The sequence below is a fragment of the Canis aureus genome, chromosome 1 (assembly GCF_053574225.1).
Source record: "Canis aureus isolate CA01 chromosome 1, VMU_Caureus_v.1.0, whole genome shotgun sequence".
Classification (NCBI taxonomy): domain Eukaryota; kingdom Metazoa; phylum Chordata; class Mammalia; order Carnivora; family Canidae; genus Canis; species Canis aureus.
In genome coordinates this window covers 76,160,592-76,168,662 of record NC_135611.1, presented here as the reverse complement: position 1 = coordinate 76,168,662, position 8,071 = coordinate 76,160,592, and the positions used below count along the sequence as shown (strand labels likewise).

Below are 8,071 nucleotides of genomic sequence, written 5' to 3'. Positions count from 1 at the left end.
CAGGAGGGTATATAATAGAGGCCATTTTCTCTGAGGCTTCTTGACAGAAAACAAAAACCAACAACTTAGATTCCTAATATGTTAAGGATATTGAGTTAGACACTAAGAGTAGTGTAAATAATAAAATATGCTTCCTTCTCTCCACTTATTACTGAGATAAAGCATAAATTGTGTGTGGTAGATGGCTTTATTTCTTTAATATGTGTACAAGATGTTAGGAATACAAAAAGGGAATTATGTACTCGGTGTTCGCTCCCTCCTTCTTCCTTCCCGATAGAATCCTGATGTCATTCAGGGATCCCTTTTACCCATAGCTGATGTAGCTCAGCATTATGAGCTCCAGGAATGGTCTGGACTGATCTAAGATCACTATCTTGCAAGAGCTGGGTTAGGATCAAATATGTTCCCCCACTTCACCTCAGTGAATTGCAAGATAGGCTTGAAGGATGCTTCCAGAAAAGCATTTCCAGGAGAACCTCCAGAAGTGATTCATACTCCCTGTGGACATGATTGAGCTTGGATATGAGGTGTGAAATTGCTACCATCCTTTTGATGGCAACCTGCGTATGAGGTCAACACATGGATAAGGCCAAAAGAATAGCAAAGAAATGGAGCTGGAATAGATTATGTCAACTCTCGAGTCTGTCCCATTTTTGGATCTCGTTATATGAGCTAATAAACTTCCTTACAATTTAAAGCAATTTTGAGTTGGGTTTTCTGTAACTTGCTATGAAGTTCTGTCTTACACAGGTAGCAAATACAGATATGGTCTCTTATGATCTAGTGAGGAATGCAAATGTCTGGTTAGTAGTATATTTCAAGCAACAGTAAACTATAGTGACTAATTACAAAGGGGATTGTTTGTCTCATATAATAAATCCAGAACTGATATGGCTGTTTGAGAATGTCAGCAAGGAACTAGGCTCCTTGGCTTTGTCACCAGGGATACCTAGAATATGACTTTTGTCTTTATGGTTGGAGGATGTGCTCTATCCTTATGGGCATTGTGTCCACAAAAAGAAGAATGAAAATAAAAGGGGCAAAGAGCCCAAGGAACATGCCTGCTGAGTTTTTTTCTTTTGAAAATCTTTGCCAGAAGCTCTACTCTGCAGGCATAGGCTTTTGAAGAGAAGATCAAGATGACCTCTAAATAGTCCCTGAACTTGCATTTTCAGGGTTAACAAAGGGAGAAGGCATGATAAATGATGTGTCCCTATCACCTTTCCCCCTCCTACACAATTTCCAAGCTAGATTATTCCAGTCATCAAGAAAGCCATCATTCTGAATAGCTAAATTAAATGTCATGCATTGGCAACAATCACTGCTCCATCTGTTATTTTCTCTCATGATAGACTATGGCAGAAACTTAAAGAAATGGTGGGGTAAGAGGTATTCTTGAGGAAAAGTTGCAAAAGTTGTCATGTGCAATGGATGGACAGTAGACATTGCTAGGAGACTAATTTTTCAGATATGTGGAAGGAAAGCAGAGAAGTAAAATGGATTTTTGAAGACAGGACATCTCAATTATTTTCATTTCCCCTGACTCTCCTGAAGTGATCAACAGACAAAAGATCCAAGAAGGCTTAGGAGAAAAGAGATACAGTTCACTAGTGCAGTAATTTTCCTCTGTTCCTTTCCTCCTTGCTTTATCCATTTATAGCATTTAAATGGACCACTTCCTTGAAATTTACTCTAGGCTCCTGGGGCATTATTTTTTTTTTTTAATTTTTTTATTTATTTATGATAGTCACACAGAGAGAGAGAGGCAGAGACACAGGCAGAGGGAGAAGCAGGCCCCATGCACCGGGAGCCCGACATGGGACTCGATCCTGGGTCTCCAGGATCACGCCCTAGGCCAAAGGCAGGCGCCAAACCGCTGCGCCACCCAGGGATCCCTCCTGGGGCATTATATTATCCTGGTTTTCTTAGCAGCATTCAAAGCTTTTTCTCTTCCTACTCTCTTACTGTGTGTAAAATGTTCCATCTACAGGCTTTGGGTTAGGGATAGAATGGACTCTTTCTGGTGAAAACTCTGACTCTTAAATAGTTTATGCTTTGAAATATTTAGTTATAATGGAATAAATATATAATCTCCAACATAAATCATTAACATGATTATTTCAGTTCAAATTCAATTAGAATTTTTGAACCATAGTTTGCCTTTAACTAGAGAAATTAGTATTTCCTACTCAGGGGGAAGAACCAAACATCATAAAAAAAAAAAAAAAAACAGTGCAAAACTTCCAGTTTGATGAACACTTAGAGGTTTGAGGAGAATGACATGCTCAGAAGAGCATGGAAACTTTTTGCCCCTTTTCATATAATTTGCCCTATATGTCTATCTGGTTGTTCCTGGATTTTATCCTTTAATAATAAACGAGTAATCTGTTGTTTTCCTTGCTATCTAGAAAACACAACAGAGGGGTGCATGGGTGGCTCAATTGGTTCAGCATCTGCCTTCGGCTCAGGCTGTCATCTCAGGGTCCTGGTATCCAGCCCTGTGTCTCCCTCCTCCCTGCTCAGCAGAGTCTGCTTCTCCCTTTCCCTCTGCCCCTCCCCCTGCTTGTGTTCTCTCTCTTTCTCTCAAAGAGCATAAACAGGAGGAGCAGCAAAGAGAGGGAGAAGCATGCTCCCCCTGGAGCAGGAAGCCGGACACAAGGCTCCATCCCAGGACCCTGGGATCATGACCTGAGCCAAAGGCGGATGCCTAACTGACTGAGCCATCCAAGCATCCCTCAAATAAATAAAACGTTAAAACAGACACACACACCAGAGTTGTGCAACAAACTACACAGCCCTTGAGAGATTTTCTGAGTTCTACTGATGTTCGCTTACAAGTCATGCACAAGACTAAAAGGTCATGAAAGAGGTGATTTTTTTTTTTATGGTTTTATTTATTTATTCATGAGAGACGCAGAGAGAGAGAGGCAGAGGGAGAAGCAGGCTCCTCACAGGGAGCCTGATGTGTGACTTGATCCTGGATCCTGGGATCAGGCCCTGAGCCAAAGGCAGATGCTCAATCGCTGAGCCACCCAGGTGTCCTCGAAGAGGTGATTTAAATGATGTTGAAAATCATCAGTTCCTGACAGATTCTCTTCACCACAATCCAAACTTGGTGTATGCACTGCTTTACAAATGAGATCTCTTTGAACAATCTTGAACTGTCCACTTCTGGATTTAATGCAAAATATTGATCCAGTAATCACCTTCTTTAGTTCCAGGTTGCTAGAAGCTGAACCTGAGCTGATAGTGGAATGGATCCTAGAAATGATCAGGCAAGGAATCGTTGCACCAACAAGCTGAAGAAATTTCTAGAACTGAAATTCAAATATGTAGAAGAGGGGCAGCAGGTCTTTGAGTTATTTTATTTCCGGGAAACAGAAGTAGATTGCCTGACATATCCTCTATTAAGGAGGATCACACAAATGTGTTTCCCTTGCACACTTTGATTTGGAGAATTGGTGCCAGTTGGCAATAGATCATTCAGCTAGACTATAGTGCAAAAAGTGAGGGAGGGGTCACAACAATAATAAATGTAAAAACCTGCTTTTAAAGCAAGTACAGGGGCACCTGGCTGGCTCAGTCAGTAGAGCACATGACTCACTTGATCTCGGGCTTATGAGTTTGAGCCCCACATTAGGTATAGAGATTACTTAAAAATAAAACCTTAGGGTGGAGGATGGGAAGATGGGGTAACTGGGTGATGCGCACTAAGGAGGGCACTTGATGGGATGAGCACTGAGTGTTATACTATATGTTAGCAAATTGAATTTAAATTTAAAAGAAAATAAGAAAAAATTAAAAAAATAAAATATTATAGAAACAATTAAAAAACTAAAACCTTAAAAAAAGTACAAAAAGCAACGAGATACAAAGGACTAACTATCTGGAAGAAGGGCAGAGATTTATCTGAGGCAGGGATTAAGTGCTGATGCTTTCTTTGAGAGGTGCCATCTGAGGACTTGGACAGTGAAGGAAAGGAAGAAAGAAGGTTCAGATGGAAAGTAATACAAGGGGACATGATAGTGTGCTAGCAGCAGCTTTGTGGTGAACGTGGAACAGACACAGCTAGTCACGGTGTAGGAGTGTTGTCATAGCCCACATTACACTGGACAGACTCTAGAAGAAACTTCCTCAGAGCAGTTTGAGAGGAAATTCTCCTTGCTCTGTCTCTGTGTCTCTCCCTCTTTTTAGATATTTTAGGGTTTTAATGTTCTTCACATATTTAACATGAAACACTGACAGTGTGTAAACAATAGAGGAAAAGAATCTTCAGCAAAGATCTTCCAGAATCCATAATATCATTCTGGTCAAACACTATAAAGAGAATCATCAAATAACAGAGGATAAGGAAGTTTGGCAGAGAATTTTAGTTCGATAGCTTTTTTTTTTTTTTTTTTTTTTAAGATTTATTTACTTATTCATGAGAGATAGAGAGAGGCAGAGACATAGGAAGAGGGAGAAGCAGGCTCCATGCAGGGAGCCCAATGTGGGACTCGGTCCTGGGTCTCCAGGATCAAGCCCTGCGCCAAAGGCAGGCGCTAAACCACTGAGCCACCCAGGGATCCCAGTTCAATAGCTTAACTAAAAAATAACCAACCATAGGGCCTTCTCTTCTTCTACCTGAAGAGAAAGGAAAGCAAAAGTGAATCGGAGAACTAAATCTTTTTGTGAAGTAGCTTAGAAGGTGGAGGGGAGGATGGGGTGGGGTCGGTAACTCTTGCTAATATAATGTTATAACACACAGAGTCAAGAATTCTGACAACTGTATTACTAGAAATATAAATGCATAAAGATATAAACTATTTGGTATATATTTTTAAAGATTTTATTTATTCATGAGAGAGATAGAGAGGCAGAGGGAGAAGCAGGCTCCCTGCTCCTTGTGGGACTCCATCCCAGGACCCCGGGATCACAACCAGAGCCAATGGCAGATGCTCAACCACTGAGTCACCCAGGTGCTCCTAAACCAGTTGGTATTAAAACCGCATCTTGGGCAGCCCCGGTGGGCGCAGCGGTTTAGCGCCGCCTGCAGCCCGGGGTGTGATCCTGGAGACCCGGGATTGAGTCCCACATCGGGCTTCCTGCATGGAGCCTGCTTCTCCCTCTGCCTGTGTCTCTGCCTCTCTCTAGCTCTCTCTGAATGAATAAATAAATAAATCTTAAAAAAAAAAAAAAAAAAAAAACGGATCTTGGGGATCCCTGGGTGGCGCAGCGGTTTAGTGCTGGCCTTCAGCCCAGGGTGTGATCCTGAAGACTGGGGATTGAGTCCCACATCTGGCTCCCTGCATGGAGCTTACTTCTCCCTCTGCTCGTGTCTGTGTCTCTCATGAATAAATAAAATTTTAAAAATCTAAAAAACAAAAAACAAAAAACACCAAAACAGATCTTGCTATATAAACATACAGTATGGGGATCCCTGGGTGGTGCAGCGGTTTGGCGCCTGCCTTTGGCCCAGGGCGTGATCCTGGAGACCCGGGATCGAATCCCACATCGGGGTCCTGGTGCATGGAGCCTGCTTCTCCCTCTGCCTATGTCTCTGCCTCTCTCTCTCTCTCTCTGTGTGACTATCATAAATAAAAATTAAAATTAAAAAAAATAAATAAATAAACATACAGTATGTCACTTTTATCTCTATGAAAATGACAGGATAAAGAAAGATCCCAAGTTTGTCCTTTAGCCTGGAACCCCTAAACACTCACCACATGGGCAGTGTGGACCTGAATTAACAGGTGCAGAACCCAGAAGATTCCACTGCTGTCATTTTGGAAAGGATCAAGATTCAGCACCCAGAGGACCTTATGCACCCTCCATGCTTTTAGAGATACACAAAAGCAATTAACTGCATTTGCATAATTAAGTCCACAGACAAGTTTGAATACTGAGATTTAGCTAGAAAAGGTAGCAACAAAGATACATTCAAAAAAAAAAAAAAGGAAAGACAATGTAAGGTAGAATTTGTTAGAAAAGCAAAAGGAAGATTTTAAAAAATGTTTCCAGTTCAAGTCAGAATTAAGGTGTCTATTGGAGTGCCTGCTTGGCTCAACTGGAAGAACATGTGACTCTTGATCTTGAGGTTGTAAATTTGAGCCCCATGTTGGGTGTAGAGATTACTTTAAAAATAAAAAATCTTGGGATGCCTGGGTGGCTCAGGTTGTGATCCCAGAATCCCGGGATCAAGTCCTGCGTCGGATCCCAAGGAGCCTGCTTTTCCCTCTGCCTATGTCTCTGCCTCTCTCTCTGTGTCTCTCATGAATAAATAAAATCTTTAAATAATAAAATAATTTTTAAAATCTAGGGGCATGTTGGTGGCTCAGTTGGTTAACTGTCCAACTCTTCATTTGAGCTCAGGTCATGATTTCAGGGTCATGAGATCAAGCCCTGCATAGGCTCCCTGCTGGGCATGGAGCCTAATTAAGATTCTTTCTCTGCCTCTCCCTGCCTGCTCTCTCTTAAAATATTAAAAATCTTAAAAAAAAGAAGAAGAATTAAAGTGCCTGTTAAGTTCCACCAGCTTTGCAGAGATATGAATGTTTTGCTGTTCTTCAAAAAAATGATAATCTATAATAAAATGTTCAAGAAAAATACCATGTTTATTGTTTTTGTAGCCATTCCCAAGTTACTTTAAATTTTGTACATTATTCAAGGGCAGAGTATATATTGGTTGTGTTCACAGCTCATGCATCTCCAAAGAATGTTTCATGAATGCTGCCAGATTCTAAACATCTTCTATTCTGTCAGCATTATACAGAGAGGCCAGATGACTCCCACAGACCCACTCACTTTCAAGGAGATCATATTGAGTTCAAGAGTTTAACAAGCAACCTTTTTTTCTAAAGCATCATCCCCTTTGGCATTGCCAATGCAGAATGAAATATTTAACTTGCTTCTATTCTGGGATCCATATACATGGAATCCTTGAGAATTATCAATACTATCATAAATCATTTGTGCTTCTCCAATGGCTGCACTGTCCTGTTCTTAATCTACTTCAGGACCAAGCCCATGTCACAGATGCTGAAACTCAGAGGTGTGTCATATGAGGAGTGGTTTGGGGCCTGTACTTTGTATTCCAGGACCAAGGAATACTCTGAAGGCAAACCCCAGGAGGTCATCCCCAGTGATCACCAATGTGGTCCCTGCAGAGCCAGCATTCTTCTGAGCACCAGCAAAAATCACACCAAACTAGGAAACATCCATTGGCTTGGATAGGAAGCTTGAGGGCAGGCAGCAAACCACCACTGGTCTCTTATGTCAGAGATAAAGGCAAACTCCACTTTATGCATGGTCTTGTCAGTGCAGAATGCACAGAGGAGGTATCTGGGCTGAGGTTCCAAGGGCTTGGATTGGAATTCTTGCATAACTCCCAAGTTTAGGGTAGACAATATTCACTTCCCAAAGTTCTAGGCTTCTGCTGCCTCAGCTAACTAAGCTCCTGTCATCTTGTATGTAGCATACCTTCTGGCTTTCAGGCCAATCAGGTTTAAGAGAACCAGCAGGGAATTGGCCTTGACATACCTCTCTGCACAAAAATCACCTTGTGGTTGTCTGGAACAGCTGACAATTTCTGCACAAGATTCTCTGTGTTAATAATTTTAGTAAAAGCTGGCAGTCTGGGGATCCCGGGATGGCACAGCAGTTTAATGCCTACCTTTGGTCTGGTCATGATCCTGGAGTCTGAGGATCGAGTCCCACATCAGGCTCCCTGCATGGAGCCTGCTTCTGCCTCTGCCTCTCTCTCTCTCTCTGTGTCTCTCATGAATAAATAAATAATTAAAAAAAAAAAAAAGCTGGCAGCCTGTGGCTCATTTCTAGAATACTAGTGCCAACTTGTATTGTAGTCAAATACTTCTTATTCTATCTCTAAAAACATGGAATGTTTTATTTTTTTATTTCTTTTTTTAAAGATTTTATTTATTTATTCATGAGATATATATATATATAGAGAGAGAGAAGTGGAGACACAGGCAGAAGGAGAAGCAGGATCCATGCAGGGAGCCCAACGTGGGACTTGATCCCGGGACTCCAGGATCATGCCCTGGGCCGAAGGCAGGCGCTAAACTGCTGAGCC

At 41.6% G+C, this 8,071-nt stretch overlaps 1 pseudogene; it reads right to left on the bottom strand.

The window, feature by feature from the left end:
- Positions 1-5,957: 5,957 nt before the first annotated feature.
- On the bottom strand, positions 5,958-8,071 carry LOC144288321 (phosphoserine aminotransferase pseudogene; annotated as a pseudogene).